This window comes from Callithrix jacchus, chromosome 3, assembly GCF_049354715.1.
Source record: "Callithrix jacchus isolate 240 chromosome 3, calJac240_pri, whole genome shotgun sequence".
NCBI classification, from domain to species: domain Eukaryota; kingdom Metazoa; phylum Chordata; class Mammalia; order Primates; family Cebidae; genus Callithrix; species Callithrix jacchus.
Genome location: NC_133504.1, coordinates 89,151,353 through 89,168,724, shown reverse-complemented (window position 1 = coordinate 89,168,724; position 17,372 = coordinate 89,151,353). Strand labels below are relative to the sequence as shown.

Here is a 17,372-nt window from a genome sequence, read left to right as displayed (position 1 = left end):
TGTATAAATATGCACCTGGATAAGGACATTTTTCTTCTGAATCACAGATTCATGGCCTAATTAATTTTTACTATCAAGAAGAAAAGTGCTAGTTTTTTTTTTTTAAACTAACTAAGTACAATTGTCCCTCCATATTCATGGCGGATTGGTTCCAGGACCTCTGCAGATACCAAAATTTAAGGATGCTCACGTTCCTTATATAAAATGGCCTAGTACTTGCATATAACCTACACATATCCTTCTGTATATTTCAAATCACCTATAGATTTCTTATGATACCTAATACAATTTAAATGCTATGTAAATAGTTGTTATACTGTACTGTTTAAGGAATAATGGTAGGGAAAAAAAGGTCTGTACATGTTAAGTATAGATTCCACCCCCATCCCCTGCCGCCAATATTTTTGATCTGTGGTTGGTTGACTTCACAAAGGTGGAACTCATGAATGTGGAGGGCTGACTGTACATTGAATAGGTTCCACCTAGATAAGAATTTGAGGTGGGGACTCTGTGGCATTTACTTTTGCATCATTCACAGTTTTCAGCCTAATGCCTTGAACATGGGAGAGATCCTTTGTATTGCATACTACAAAGAGGATGTGTAGTGGGGTCAGAGAATCCTGGGTTCACATTTTAGCCCTACCACATATTTACTAGTGGTGGGCTCTTAAGTAAGTCAGTCTCAGAGTGCCTTCTCTGAGAACCAATTTCCCCTTCCAGAAGTTGGAGATCAGTAATAACATCTACCTTTCAAGTTTCTTGTGAGCCCTGAATAAAATAGTGTAGAAAAAGTACCTGACACATTCTTTGCCATTGTTGATTGTTGTGTGGTGGAATCTGGGGATCAGAGTTCTCTCCCAATTCCGCAGATCCTCGTGGGACTCTTGAGAAACTTTTTTTGCAGTGCTTACTCTTAGAGAATTAAAAAAAAATATTGCCCTAAGAAAATAACTTCCTAACTTTTTTTCTCATCGTGAAGATAAACCACATTTGCTTTTTAGCTATGCAGTTAAAAAAAAACTCCAGCTATTATGCCTTTGTAAATATTAATCACTTTTGTGAAATAATTAATTTTGTATCACAAATGTTAATGTTTCTTTTAAAAAAGTAAATGTTATTGTGTCTATTTAAGGCATAAAACATGATATTATGGATATATACAGATATCAAAATGGCTACTATAGTAAAGAAAATTAACGTATCCATCATCTCACATAATGACTTCCCCCTTTTTAATAGCAAAAACTGCTAAAGTCTAATTTAGCAAAAATCTCAAATACAATACAGCATTATTAAATTTGGTGTTCAGCTTGTACATTAGATGTCTAGACTTAATCCTAAATTTCTTCTACTTTGTATCCTTTGACCTGCATCACCCAGTGTTTTATTCTCTAGCTCTGTATATATGAGTTTTTTGTTTTAAGATTCCACATATAAGTTAGGTCAGGCATTATTTTTCTTTCTGTGTCTGACTTATTTCATTCAGCCTAAGGTACTCCAGGCTCATGTATGTTGTGGCAATTGTCACTGTGTTAGTCTGTTTTCACACTGCTATAAAGAACTATCAGAGACTGGGTACTTCATGAAGAAAAGAGATTTAATTGATTCACAGTTCTGCAGACTTAACAGGAAGAATGACTGGGAGGCCTCAGGAAACTTACAATCATGGCAGAAGGTGAAGGAGAAGCAAGAACCTTCTTCACATTATGGCAGGAGAGAGAGAGAGAGAGAGAGAGAGAGAGCGAAGGAGGAAGTGCCACACACTGTTTAAGCCATCAGGTTTGGAGAAAACTCACTCACTGAGCAGCAAAGGAGGAATCCACCCCCATGATTTAATCACCTCCCACCTGGCTCCTGCTTCAATTAGACATGGAATTTGGGCAGAGACACAAATTCAAACCACATCAGGCAATATCTCCTTTTTTTTTTCTTAAAGGCTGAATTATATATATATATAATATATATAATTATATATATATATATAGTTTCTTTATCCATTAGTCCATTGACAAACACTTCAATCGTTTCTGTATCTTGGGTATTGTGAATAATGCTGCAGTGAACATGGAATGCAGTTATCTTTATGAGGTAGTGATTTCATTTTCTTTGCATGTATACACGGAAGAGGGATTGCTAGGCTATATGGTAGTTTTTATAGTTTTATTTTTTTTCTTTCTTTCTTTCTTTTTTTCTGAGACAGTGTCTCACTCTGTTGCCAGGCTGGAGCGCAGTAATGCAACCTCTGACTCTTTGGTTCAAGTGATCCTCTGGCTTCAGCCTCCTGAGTAGCTGGGATTACAGGCACACAGCACCACACTCAGCTAATTTTTGTATTTTTAGTAGAGACAAGGGGTTTCACCAGGATGGTCTCGATGTCCTGACCTTGTGATCTGCCTGCCTTGGCCTCCCAAAGTTCTGGGATTACAGGCATGAATCACTGTGCCAGGCCTTCTTTTTTTTTTAAAGATGGAGTCTCACTCCATTGCCCAGGCTGGAATGCACTGGTGTGATCTCAGCTCACTGCAACCTCTGCCTTCCCAGTTCAGGCAATTTTCCTGCCTCAACCTCTCAAGGAGCTGGAATTACAGATGCCCACGACCACTACTGGCTAAATTTTGTATTTTTATTAGAGACACACCATGTTGGCCAAGCTGGTCTTGAATTCCTGACCTCAAGTGATCCACCAGCCTCAGCTTCCCAAAGTTTGGGAAGACATCACAACCAGCCCTAGTTTTAATTTTTAAAGAAACCTCCATACTGTTTTCCATAATGGCTGCACCAATCTACATTCCCATCAACAGTGTACAAGGGATCCTTTTCTCTTGTTATCACTTATAGTTTTATCACTTTTGCTTTTGATAATAGCCATCCTGAAGGGTGTGAGGTGCTCTCTCAGTGTGGTTTTGATTCACAATTCCCCTATAGTTACTGATGTTAACAAACTTTACATGTATCTGTCAATATGGTTTGGATTTGTGTCCTTGCCCAAATCTCATGTTGAATTGTAATCTCTAGTGTTGGAGGAGGGGCCTTGTGGGAAGTGATTGGCTGTGGGAGTGGAGTTCTCCCTTGCTGTTCTTGTGTTAGTAGTGAGTTCTCAAGAGATCTGGTTGTTTTAAAGTGTATAGTACCTTCTTCCTCTCCCTCTTCCTTTTGCTCTGGCCATGTAAGATGTGCTTTTTTTTCCTTCACCTTCTACCACGACTGTAAGTTTCCTGAGGCCTCCCCAGCCGTGCTTCCTGTAGAGCCTGCAGAACCGTGAGCCAATTAAACCTCTTTCTTTATAAATCACCCAGGTCTTAGGCAGTTCTTTATAGCAGTGTGAGAATGAACCAATACACCTGTTGACCGTTTTCATGTCTTCTCTTTAGAAATGTCCATTCAAGTCCTTTGCCCATTTTTTAAATGGATTATTTGTTTTTCTGCTATGAAGTTGTGGAGTTTTTTTAAGTTTTGGGTATTAACCTCTTATTAGATATAGAGTTTGCAAATATTTTTTCAAATTCATAGTTTGTCTTTTTATTTTGTTCATTCTTTTGCTGTGTAATTAATGTTTCTTTTTAAGTAACCTTTGACTTTGTATCATTTGAAAACTCTTAGTCTAAGCTTCTCAGCAGAAAAACCAGATTGTTTACCAAGAAAGATAATTAGATTGAAATCTAACTTTAAATCAGCAAATTGTATATGCTAAGAGATTATGGATTTTAAGGATGAAAGACCAGATGCCCTAGAATTTCACACATAGTCCAGCTATTGTCAAGATGTGAAAACACATGGAAAATATGCTCCTACGTACTATTTATTTAAAGAGTTATTCAAAGAAATACTCCAGCCAAATGAAAAGTAAATCGTAATAAAGAAATCAAGAAGGGAAATCCAGTATATATGATAGAATCACATTAAAATTTATAGTAGCTCACTAATGATGCAGTTATAAAGTTTAATGCAGATTGTAAGGATACAGGAAGGGACAAATGACAATAAAACAATCTGTAACTAAACTGTAGTTTACTTCAAAGAAGCCTAAGAGATGGGGAGAGGAGTTAAAATCTGCTGAAGATCAATTTTGATGGTTATGTGGAGCTTAGTTATAGATTCTGAATAATTCTTGACTTTTCCAGGGAAATACAACATCAGTTATATTTGTTCAAGTTTAAATAAACAAAAGCTAATACAAAAGAAAGGATGTAAAAAGCAAGAATAATAAATATAAATTAAACGCACACGATAAGATGGCAGGAATAAGGCTAAACTGACCTTATTTAATATATTACCTTTTTTTTTTTTGATACAGGGTCTCCCTCTGTCACTCTAGGCTGGAGTGCAGTGGCACAATCATAGCTCACTGCAGCCTCTACCTCCAGGACTGAATTAATCCTCCTGCCTCAGCATCCTGAGTAGCTGGGACTATAGGTGTGCACCACCATGCTCACCTAATTTTTGTGTTTTTTATAAAGAAAGTATTTCATCATGTTGCCCAGGCTGGTCTCAAACTCCTGGGCTCAAGCAGTCCTCCTGCCTCAGCTTCCCTAAATGCTGGGATTACAGACTTGAGCCACTGTGCTTTGCCTAATATATTCTCATAGTAAGAGTCTATTAATGGTTAAATAAATGTGAATGATTAATTCTTCTCTCTCAACACTTATCAATTCCTAAACTAGAAAGCAAAATCTTTTTGAGTGAAAGAGCAAAATCACTTGTTTCTATTTATGAGATACATTTAAAAGTAAACAATAAAATTTAAATAACAACAGATTATTTTAAAAACAAGCAACGGAAAGATGTGTCAGGTAAATATATGCAAAAGGAAATTAGAGATAGAAATATATATAAAAGAAGAATATGATACAGGATATATTGAACAAAACATAGAGAACTATTTTAATATCAATGAAAGATACAATTTGCCAAGGATATATAGCCTTTATGCACTGAAAAAAATGCCTCATTGAATTGAAAACTATTTGCAAGCAATATGGCGGACAAAAGGTTAACAACCTTACAAAACAAAAGCTCTTACAAATTAATTAGAAAGATATCAACACTCCAAAATATGAACAAGCAAAGAATACTAATAGGTAGTTCATAGAAGGATAAACACAATGTTCATTAAACATATTGAAAAGTCTGTGACTTCCTCATAGTAAAAAAATACAGATTAAAACCACGTAAAATATTTCTTCCATGTCTAATTGGCAACCATTTTTTAAAAGTTAATATTTTAGTGTTTGTAAAGATGTGAGGAAACCAGTCCTCTCGAGTGCTCTTGGCAGAAATGTGGATTGATAAAATATTTATTTCTGGAGAGGAATTTGTCAATATTTATGAATATTTTTAAACGGGCCCATTTTGTCTATTTATTTTCTTTTAGCTTTTATTTAAGGTTTGGGTACATGTACAGGTATTTTTATGTGAGTAAATTGTGTGTTGCAGGGTTTTGGTGTATAGATAATTTTGTCACATAGGTAATCAGCATAGTACCTAAGAGGTAGTTTTTTAAAATTTGTTTTTGTTTCTGTGTGTGTGTGTGTGTGTGTGTGTGTGTGTGTGTGTGTGTGTGTTTAGATGGAATTTCGCTCTTGTCCATGCTGGAGTACAGTGGTGTAATCTTGGCTCACTGCAACCTCTGCCTCCTGGATTCCCAAGTTCAAGCGATTCTCATGCCTCAGCTTCTTAGTAGCTGGGATTACAGGTGTGCACCACCCCGCCTGGCTAATTTTTGTATTTTTAGTAGAGACGGTGTTTCACCATGTTGGCCAGGCTGTTCTTGAACTCCTGACCTCAGGCAATCCACCTGCCTTGGACTCATCAAGTACTGGGATTATAATTGTGAGCCACCACTCCCAGCCCCAAAAGGTAGTTTTTAAATGCTCACTCCCCTCACCCTCTACCCTCAAGTAGGCCCCGGTGTTTGCTGTTCCCTTCTTTGTTTCTGTGTGTATTCATTGTTTAGCTCCACTTGTAAGTGAGAACAGTGGTATTTGGTTTTCTGTTCCTGTGTTAATTTGCTTAGAATAATGGCTTCCAGCTCTTTCCATGCTGCTTTAAAGGACATGAACTTATTATTTTTTATGGCACCGTAGTATTCCCTGGTGTATATATACCACATTTTCATTAATTCAGGAAAACTTAATTATTCAAAATATATCTCAGAACTTTGGGAGACTGAGGCAGGTGGATCACTAGAGGTCAGAAGTTGAGAACAGCCTGGCCAACATAACATGGTGAGACCGTATCTCTTCTAAAAATACAAAATTAGCTGGGCATTGTGGCATGCACCTTTAACCCCAGCTACTTGGGAGGCTGAGGCAGGAGAATTGTGAAACCCAGCAGGCAGAGGTTGCAGTGAGCCAAGATGGTGCCACTGTACTCCAGCCTGGGAGACAGAGCAAGACTCCATCTCGGAAAAAAAAAAAAAAGAAAAGAAAAAACCCAACACCCATATGTGGAAAGTTTATGGAGACTATGGAAAAGTATAGTAGAATGAAGGCAAAAAGAGAGCTTAGATGGGAGGTTTGCAATTGTAAATATGGTGATCCCAAGGGGCCTCATTGAGAAGGTGAGGAAGGTAGCCATGCAGAAATGGTTGTCTGGGTAGAAGAAATAGTGCAAAGACTCTAAGGGAGAGTCCTTGGCATACTTAAGGAACAGTAAGGATGCCAGTGTGGATGGAAGGGGTGAAGCTGGGAGTGGTGACTCACGCCTTGTAGTCCAGGCACTTTGGGAGGCCAAGGTGGTTGCATTGCTTGAACTCAGGAGTTTGAGACCAGCCTGGGCAACATGGCAAAACCCTGTCTCTAAAAAAAAAAAAAAAAAAAAAAAAAAAAATTAGCTGGGTATGGTGTTGTGTGCATAGTCCCAAGCTACCTGGGAGGCTGAGGCATGAGAATCACTTGGGTCTGGGAGGCAGAGGCTAGATTGAGCAGGATTGCACCACTGCACTCCAGCCTGGGCAACAGAGTGAGACCCCATCTCAAAGGGAAAAAAAGTGAGAAAGGAAAAAAAGTTAGAGCAGGAAGGTAAATGAGGCCTATGTTAGTTATCTGTGGCCGTAAAAAAAAAAAAATTTTTTTTTTTTTTTTCAGAAGACAAAAATGCATTTTAATAGTTTGAAGTGTGATGAGGTGTCTGCACAGCACCACAGCCTGAGTGAGGGAGGGCAGGTCCATCATACAAAGTAGGCGGCCAGGGCTGACATCTTGTCCTTGGGCCGCCTGGGGTTGGGCTTCCCAGGGGGCCTCCTGGCCCGGCCCTGCCCTCGACCCTGTCTCCTCCCTGGTCCACTGCGGTGCATGGGGTGGCAGGAGGCTGCATGCTTCAGCTCCACCAGCTCCTGGAAGACGGGGTCACAGAAGACGCAGCCCATGTGCTGTGTCTCATCACCCGGGAGTGGGGACTTGGCCTTGTTGAAGTCCACGTCAAGCAAGGCGGCCTCACAGACACTGCAGGCCTCTTTTTTTTTTTTTTTTTTTTTTCAGGTTCCCACACAGAGTTTATTGAGGGAGCCAAAGCCAGTGAGAGGACAAAGGAGTCCTACTTCAACCTACTTCCTTAAAGCTGCGTGCCTCCAGCATGATGGGACCTTCTCAGAGGGCAGGGCCTGCCCTATGAGGGGCCACAAGGAGCCTTTTGGAGACTCCCACCTCTCATACCACAGCCTGTCCTACCCCAAAGACCCAGACACGAAAGCAGTCACAATCCCCACCTTCCCCCACCCTAGGAAGGTGTGGAGGAAACACCCTTATCCATGCCCCTCCCCTAGAGACCTCAGGAAGAAAGGCCAGGACACCTGCCCTGTGATTGGCCAGTTGAATCCTCAACGTGATTCAGGCAACAGGCCTGGCTGACAGGTCTGTTCAGATGTGGCCTCAGGGGTCTACTCTAGGAGCCAACCCCTAACATTCAAACATGATTAAAAACACCCAGGATACTTCCCTTGCTGGCAGAGACCACACCCCAGATAATGGCACTCCTGCCAAACTCTGGCCAGAGATAGGGACCCAATCTGACTGGGTGTGAGCATGTGAGGAGACCACTCTGCCCCGTAGGGAGGATCTTCTAGGGCTCAGCTGAGGCTCAGAGCCTGGGCTTCTCTTTCTCCCCATCCAATGCCAGTGATTCCTCCAAACATTCCCCACAAGGGAGAAAGGGAGGAGGAGGCAGAGAGCTTATCAAGAGGTTCACCCTATACGGGGCTGGAGGTCGGATCTCTGTGGTTTTCTCTACTGGATTAACAATGATAGCCATAGGTGCTTTTTTTATTGTCCTTATTGGGCTGACAGCCCTGTGCATAGTTAGAGTTGTTGAGAACTTGGAGCAAATCACAAGGCTGAGACTAGGAGTGACACAAAGAAGCAGAAGTCCCCCAGGAACTACAGAGCCGTCCACAGCTCAGTCAGTGATTGCCAGCACGGCGCTGTAGCTGTACATTGAACCCTGGAATCTTCTTCTTTGGAACTAACTCTCCTGAGCATTGTTTTTAAATACAAATAAAATCTGGCTTTTAAGAAAAAAAAAAAAATTTAGCAGCTTAAAACAATAAACATTGATCATCTCATGAGAGTTTCTGTGGGTCTCAGGAACAGGGTAGCCGAGTACCACTGGCTCAGGTTCTCTTGTGAGGCTTCATAGATGTTGGCCTGCACCATAGTTATCCCAAGGCTCAGCTCAGGAAGGATCTGATTCCAAGCTTATTCACACAGCCATTCACAGGTTGTAGGTCCTTTTTGGTCTTAGAACTTTGCGACATGGGCCATTCCATACACAGCTCACAAAGTAGCAGCTTGCTGCTCTCAGAGGTAAGTAACAGAGAATTCAAGATGGAAACCATTGTCTTTTAAAATCTAATCTCAGAAGTAACATTCCATCACTTCTGCTGTCTTCTGTAATTAGAAGCAAGTCAATACGGGGAGAGTATTATGCAAGATCATGACTACCTGAGAACTGGCTCATTGGGTGCCATCTTAGAAGGCACTCACTGCAAGCCTGATCATGTGGGGCCCTTGTAGCCAATGTGAAATTTTTGATGTTTTTACTGAGTGAAAAGCAGAGCCATTTGGGAGCATGTAAAAGAGAATGGGGTGATCTGACTTACATTGTAAGAGAGGTTCCTTGGCCTCTGTGTAGATAGGGCTAGGGTGAAAGTAGTAAGACTAGTTAGGAGGCTATAATAATAATTTATCAGGACGGGAGGGTTGGCCCATGCCTGTAATCCCAGCACTTTGGGAGGCTGAGGTGGGCAGATCACTTGAAGTCAGGAGTTCAAGACCAGCCTGATCAACATGGTGAAACCTCATCTCCATGAAAAATGAAAAAATTAGCTGGGTGTGGTGGCAGGCTACTTGGGAGGCTGAGGTAAAAGAATTGCTTGAACCCAGAGGCAGAGGTTGCAGTAAGATGAGATTGTGCCACTGTACTTTAGCCTGGGTGACAGAGCCAGATTTCACCTCAAAAACATAATAATATATCATCAGAACTCAGGAGATAGGCATGCTTTAAAGGTCCAAATTTCACAGACACTGGAATATTGATATTGTTAAAGCCGCGAGACCACCACCAAAGAGAATGACTTGACTTTTCTTTCAGTGTAATGAGACAAAATTCTGTGCATGACAGGATAGAAACAAATCAAATGATTTTATATGCCTTTCAGAAATAGTATCTAAACAGCATTCAGATGTGATCCACATGGTGTTGAACCCTCTGCTTGAAGATGAGAAACTGCAGCTGTCTGGAAGGTCCCAGATCTCAGAGCAAGCACTGGTTCTCCAGCACCTGGAGGTGCATGTCAGAAACCACCATGGCCCACAACAGGGTCACTACGGCTTGTCTTTCTAGTAAAAGCTGAAGGTTTTCAACCTTTTTTGTACTCTTAGAGAAGAAACTGTGAGCCCATAATTTAAAGGTTATTTATAACTTCCTTTTGCCTTATTTAGGATACAAAAGAACAAGTTCCTCTCAAATCTATTTATAGCAAAAAAAAAAAAAAAGGAAGCAAATGGGATTTCTAAACGAAAATGTTATTTTAACTACAATTTCCTTCAGTGCAGACAGCAAATGACATTGGTCTGTCTTTCTTAAACCTCAAGGTCAAAATCTATTCATCCTACCTGAGTCATGTGCAGCAAAGCCCTAATGTCCAGCACAGTGCATTATGCCCCATTAGGGGTTTTCCTGATCATCCTCTATAACATGACATGCCTTGGAGCAGGGCAGGAGGGTCTGCCTGGCTACTCCATGCCAGTCACCCTTGGTGCCATGAACTGAGCATTGAGCCTTGCTGTTAGATCCAACTGCTGTGCTGCTCCCTGTATCATACATCTATAATGAAATCCAGGGCCATCACCTGGCTCTTCCACATCTCTATGATTTTGTACACCACACTTTTTTTTGGGGGGTTGGAGTTTCTCTCTTGTTGCCCAGGCTGGAATGCAATGGCACTATCTCAGCTCACCGCAACCTCCGCCTCCTAGGTTCAAGTGATTCTCCTTCCTCAGCCTCCTGAGTAGCTGAGATTACAGGCATGCACCATTATGCCTGGCTGATTTTGTATTTTTAGTAGAGATGGGGTTTCTCCATGTTGGTCAGGCTGGTCTCAAACTCCTGACCTCAGGTGATCTGCCTGCCTCAGCCTCTCAAAGTGCTGGGATTACAGGTGTGAGCCACTGACCCTGGCCCACTTTCTTTAACTTAAAGCTTCCTCCCCCTCCCCCCAACCTGACTGCTATTATTCCTTCAGCTTTTAGCACAGTTGCAATCTTCCACGGGAAGCTGTCCTGGCTGACTTTCTAAGTCTTGGAGAGTACGTGTTTTTACATCAATTGGAGCGTGAGTCTCACTGTTTATTTTCTATTTGTTTACTGATCGGTCTCATCCTATACTAAACAACAAACAGTATAGTTGTTTGAAGGCAGGCTTGCACCCAGCTGTGACCTGATATACAGTAGCACTCAATAAATACTTCTTGAATCATTTAGGTAATGATCAAGTGAGCAGGGATACCTCTTGTCTGAGAGAGGCATGAAATGGAAGAAGAGACGTGAAGACAGAGCTGATTGGAGAAGTCAGGACCGAAGTGGAAGTTGCACTTGCTCACAGACACCTGTTATCTCAGGGGAGGGGGAGGTTAGGCCACCTGCTGAGAGTGAGGGAAGCAGGGAGCTGGGAGGACCCTTGAGGAAAGCAGTAAAGGTTTGGAACAGCTTGTATGGAGAACGGAAATGGAGTAGATGAGAAACCCTTGAGGGCCCAGCTGAGATTGGAATTCATAAATTTATAATGGAGCCCAGCCACATGAATATGCAATTTTCTCCAGAAAGGCTTAGCAGTCCTGAACAAGATATAGGGAAAATATTGCTAGTTGCTATTTACTCATGTCTGCTATATGCAGGGAGCTATGCTATATGCTTCAATTGCCTGCTCTATATTCCTCATAAGAAGGCTGTGACACAGGTATCACTCATTATCTCCATCATTTGGATGGAGAAACTGAGGCTTGTAAAGGTTAATAACTTAATGTAAGTCACATAGCTTGCAAGTGACAGAAGCAGCTACAAACCACAGACTAACTCCAAGGGCCAGGACTTTGGGTCCATGCCATTCTGCTGCAGCTTCTGTGGGTCCAGATGGGTTGACCTGAGCTAGGGATGGTTATAATGAAGGCAGTGAAATGACCAAGGAGGCCAGAAAGAAGCATACTGGCTAGAGTGTTGATAGAGTGATTAACTATTAATGAGCTGGTGTCTGAACCCAGGTATGTTTGGAGATATCCAAGTGATGAGGAACTAAAGGTGTCAGTAATATCAAAGGATAGGCTTACAAAGAGTAAAGGAAAAGAAGAGAGGCATACATAGGAAGATGTAGTTTGCATTTATGAGTTCAGAGTGGCCCAATTCCAGGCGGCAATAAAGCTAAGGTGTGCTCATGAGAATGGATGAGAATAAACCAGGCTAAAGGAGGACATGGAACTCCAAGGTCCTCTGTATTGTTTCTTGGAAGGTTAGTGCCTGCTCAGTATTTACTGAATGAATGAATAAATAAAAAGGTAACCACAAATAGAAACTATGAAGTAGTGAGACTTCTTTAGTTGTGTGATTGGTGAAAATTTAGCACTATTTCATAATCTCATCTAACCCATTATATAATAAAATAGATGAAGAGAGAAAAAAGAAGATGGCCATCTAAGTTGAAAGCAAAGTGCTCCCTTGAAGTAATTATTTGATTATGGAAGTTTGAGTTACAGAGACTCAAACATTTGAAAGGCTTTTTAATTGGAAGAGGAAACAAAGTTCAGTGAAAATGAAGTTATTGTTGTTATGGCCAAGTAGTGATAACACTCAGGATGGTGGTCTTCTGTATACTCTGTTGTTCCTTCATATGCTGTATATGAGCTAAAACCTTTGAGTTCCTTCTGCAAAGAGAATATGAATGTTCCATGTTTTCTGTGTGTTATATCAGGGACCCAGGCTCAGTCAACATGTTCATAGTTTGAAACCTTAATCAAGGCATGGAGTCTTATTTAAGCTAAATCATGATTATCCCTCACAAATGAAATATAAAACAGAACCTTGATTTATGAATTAGTTCATTGTTTTGCCATGCTGATGTTTGTTAGATATAATACATATGCATGCCAAGTGAAGAGAGATGAAACAGCATGATGTAATATAGTTGTGTTTCAAAGAGTAAAGCCTCCAGGGTATTGGTAAACATACAGCTAAATAGAGCCTCACAATACACTTCTGTGTTTTATGGTTTTGTCAAAATCAAAGGAAATATATTTACTTTGGAACAAATAATTGTGGGAAATTTCTATAGTGTCCCTGTGGCTTGTATTTCGTTGTAACTAGAATTCCCTTGGTATGTGAATGACATTGCATAAGTAAGCTGTGTTGGACAAAGAATAAGATGTATTCCAGCCTTAATTATGGTGTAGAGGAGTTTTACCTTAGGCTTCTGATTTTGCTTGCCAGAAAATAGCCATGGAAAGGTGCATTATTGTTAACAATGAAGTTTCCTAATTGAATATACTCTTGGTGAAACATAAAAATAAGCAGAATTTCTTTACTCTGTATTCTTAGATTATTGAACCTAGGAGACAGTTCTGGCTATCTGTACTTTTCTACTTTCATGATCTTACAGTAGAGTGGATAGCCTCCATGTAATTGGCTGTCTTTCTCTTGTGTTTTTTTAGATACTTTCAAACAGCATTCAGCCCTTTTTCTTGCTTAGTTATGTGATGGTGAATAGTCTTTTTTGTTTTGTTTTGTTTTGTTTTTTTAAAGAAAGAAAAAGAAAGGGGAAGAGAGAACAGGAGTCTTGTTCTATTGCCCAGGCTGGAATACAATCTAAAAATAGGTGTTAAAAACCTCTTTTATGCCGATAATTGTGCTTAACAGTGGAGACGGGAAGGAACAAGGGAAGAAAATAAACAAATAGCCAACCAATATTTCATTTAAGTCTCTGAAATGCTATACAAATGCTGAAGAGTGATTTACTCCAATTATGTGGTTACTTTCAAAATAGGTGTAATGTGATACTGAGAAAAATGTATGTTCTGTGGACCTGGGGTGAAGAATTCTATAAATATTCACTGAGTTTACTTGTTCCAGGTCTGAGTTCGAATCATAGATGTTCCTGTTAATTTTCTATCTCGTTGATCCATCAAATATTAACAATGTGGTGTCAAAGTCTCCTGCTATTATTGTGTGGGAGTCCAAGTCTCTTTATAAGTCATTAAGAACTTGTCTTATGTATCTGGGTGCTCCTATACTGGGTGCATAAATACTTATGATCATTGACTCCTGTTGTTGCATTGATCCTTTTACCATTATGTAATGTCCTTCTTTGTTTCTTTTAGTCTTTGTTACTATTAAAGTCTATTTTGTCAGAGCCAAATTTAAAACTCCTTTTTTTTTCTCTCCATTTGATTGATAAGTCTTCCACCAACCCTTTGTTTTGAGTCTTTTTGTGTCCTTGCTTATAAGATGGATCTGGATACAGCGTACTGATGGGTTTTGACTTTTTATTCAATTTGCCGGTCTGTGTCTTTGATTGGGGCATTTAATCCATTTAAATTTAGGATTAATATTGATATTTGTGAGTTTAATATTGTCGTTTAATGCTAGCTGGCTATTTTGCCAATTAGTTGATAGAGATTCTTCATTATGGAGCTACTCTTTACCTTTTGGTTAGATTTTGGGATGACTGATACTGGTTGTTCCTTTCTGCATATAGTGCTTCTTTCAGAAGCTCTTGTAAAGCAGGCCTGGTGGTGATGAAATCTCTGAGTGCTCGCTTGTTCACAAAAAATTTTATTTTTCCTTCATTTATGAAGCTTAGTTTGGCTGGATATGAGATTCTGGGTTGAAAACTCTTTTCTTTGAGGATATTGAATATTAATCCCCACTCTCTTCTAGTTTGTAGGGTTTCTGCTGTGAGTCTGATAGGATTCCCTTTATAGGGTAACCTGACCTTTTTCTCTAGCTGCCCTTAGAATTTTCTCCTTTATTTCAACCCTGGTGAATCTAATGATTATGTGTTGCTCTACTTGAGGAATATCTTTGTGGTGGTCTCTGTATTACCTGGAGTTGAGTGTATTGTCCTGCATTACTAGGTTAGGAAAGTTTTCCTGAAGAGTATTTTCCAGCTTGGATTCATTCTCTTCATGACATTCAGGTACACCAATCAAATGTAAATTAGGTCTTTTCACATAGTCCCATATTTCTTGGAGACTTGGCTCATTCCTTTTACTCATTTGTCTCTAATCTTGTCTTCTCGTTTCATTTCATTAAGTTGGTCTTTGACCTCTGATATCCTTTCTTCTGCTTGATCAATTTGACTGTTAAAACTTGTGCATACTTTGCGGAGTCCTCGTATTGTATTCTTCAGTTCCATTAATTCACTTATATTCCTCTCTAAATTGTCTATTCTTGTTAGGATTTCGTGAAACCTTTTTTCAAGGTTCTTAGTTTCTTTACATTGGGCTAGAACATGTTCTTTTAACTCACAGAAGTTTCTTATTATCGACCTTCTGAAGCCTGATTCTGCTAATGGAATGCACTCATTCTCCATCAGGCCTTGTTCCCTTGTTGATGAGGAACTATGATCCCCTGTAGAGGAAGAGGCATTCTGATTTTGAGTATTCTCAGCCTTTTCATGCTGGTTTCTTCCCGTCATTGTAAATTTATCCACCTGTCACCTTTGTAATTACTGACTTTCAAATTAGCTCTCTGAGTGGACGTCCAACTTGTTGATTCTCAGTGCCAGAATCTGAGCAACCCACTGTGCCAGCTAAAACAGTGGCGTTAAGATTCATGGTGCTTTTCTGCCCGGGGAATCTCTGGTATGGCTTCCTTCTTGAGTCTCTTTTTCAATCAGCTGAATAGGCGACTCTGCCTTCCTGGAGTTCCAAACGTCGACCAAAAGGGGACCCAGTCCCGTATACTCTGCACCAAGAACTGCCATGCTGGCCATAAGAGTCGTGCTGGTGACCCGTGGGGCTCCTCTGCTGGGAATCTCCTGGTCCGTGAGCAACAAAAATTCGTCTGAAAATGTGGTGTCCTCTTGTTCTTTGCGCTTTCACTGGGAGCTACAATCCTGAGCTGCTAGTAATCAGTCATCTTGGATCTCTCTCCATGAATAGTCTTTGTAATGAGCTTCTTCTACTTAAAAATGTACCCATAGGCTGGGTGCAGTGGCTCATGCCTGTAATCCCAGTACTTTGGGTGGCCAAGGCAGGTGGATTACCTGAGGACAGGAGTTTGAAACCAGCTCTAACAACATGGTGAATAACCCTATCTCTACTAAAAATACAGAATTAGCTGGGCATAGTGACATGTGCCTGTAATCCTAGCCACTCAGGAGGCTGAGTCAGGAGAATCGCTTGAACCTGGGAGGCCAAGCTTGCAGTGAGCCGAGATCATGCCATTGTACTCCAGCCTGACCAACAAGAGCAAAACTCCATCTCAAAAAAAAAGTACCCATAAAAGGAGCACTCTAAAAAACAAAATCTATGAACCAAGAATTATGAGTAGTAACACTCTTCAAATCATACTTTCGTCTCACCCTTTTTCTAAAATAATGAAACGTCAATTATTTTACAATTTGTTTAAAATGACAAAACTGTCATTTTACAACACTCTACAACACTCTGCAGATGTTTTCAGGTATCACCCTACATAGCATGAGGCATAAAGCAGAAGGCAAAAATAGAAAATTCCTTAGTTGTCTAAAACATGGGGATACCAGGCAAACAGCCCACACCCTAAGTGTTCTGAAGGTTCAGTTGATTCTTATATTATGATTGAATGTCATTATAATAATTGCAAAGCACCCTATATTGTGAAATTGGCAAGCATGGGGTTAACTGATGATGACACTAATATAGATATGTTAAGGCAGGAGTAATGACACATTTTGCAAGACAGGAACACATTAGAAGTCATTGTCAGCGGAATCGTAGTGAAAGTGAACCACAGTAAAGGCTTGGTTGGAACCAGCTACATGTACAAACCACCCCAAACTCACCAAAACAGAAAATTAATATTGAATTTTATTCTTAGTTAGAAGGGTGTGTATCTTGGTTCTTGGTTAGATAGGACCAAGGGGCTAGAGATGATAGACATATTATATCTTCACATTAGATAGGTTTTTCTAAATTTTAATTCCCTATTTTCCTGGCTTAGTGGAAGAATTTGTTAAATTAACTCATAACCACTTGTATTAGTCCATTTTTCACGCTGCTGTTAAAAACATACCTGAGACTGGGCAAGTTACAAAAGAAAGGCTTTTTGGATTTACTGTTCTATATGACTGAGGAGGCCTCACAACCAGGATGGAAGGCAAGAAAGAGCAAGTCGCATCTTATGTGGATGGCAGCAGGCAAAGAGAGAGCAGAGAAACTCCTGTTTTTAAAACCATCCAATGTCGTGAGACCCTTTCACTATCACGAGAACAGCACAGGAAAGACCCACCCCCATGATTCAATTGTCTCCCACTGGGTCCCTCCCACAACACATGGGAATTATGGGAGTTACAAGATGAGATTTGGGTTGGGACACAGAGCCAAACCATGTCACCATTCCTGGAAACTACTTTAACAAATATAAGAGTACTGTATGACCCTCAAGATCTGATATGACTCATTCTATGCTAAATGGAAAAATGTTACTGATTATAAATCAAGATAGTTATATAAATCACCATATATTGTCATTATGCTCTAAAGTTAGAGTATTGGAGGGAAGATGAAAAAGTGCCATATGATTTGTAATTTACATCCTGGAGTTTCTTTCTCTTTCAGAAAAGCAACTAAGAACATTTTTTGTTTTCTTTTAAAATCAACAACACACCACTGTGAGACTTGGGTGGTG

The 17,372-nt window shown here is 40.2% G+C and overlaps 1 long non-coding RNA gene across 2 annotated transcripts in view; it reads left to right on the top strand.

Moving 5' to 3' along the window:
• The window catches only part of LOC118152227 (uncharacterized), an 87,513-nt gene that overhangs the window by 58,761 nt on the left and 11,380 nt on the right, over positions 1 to 17,372 (top strand). The gene's annotated exons all lie outside the window — the stretch shown is intronic.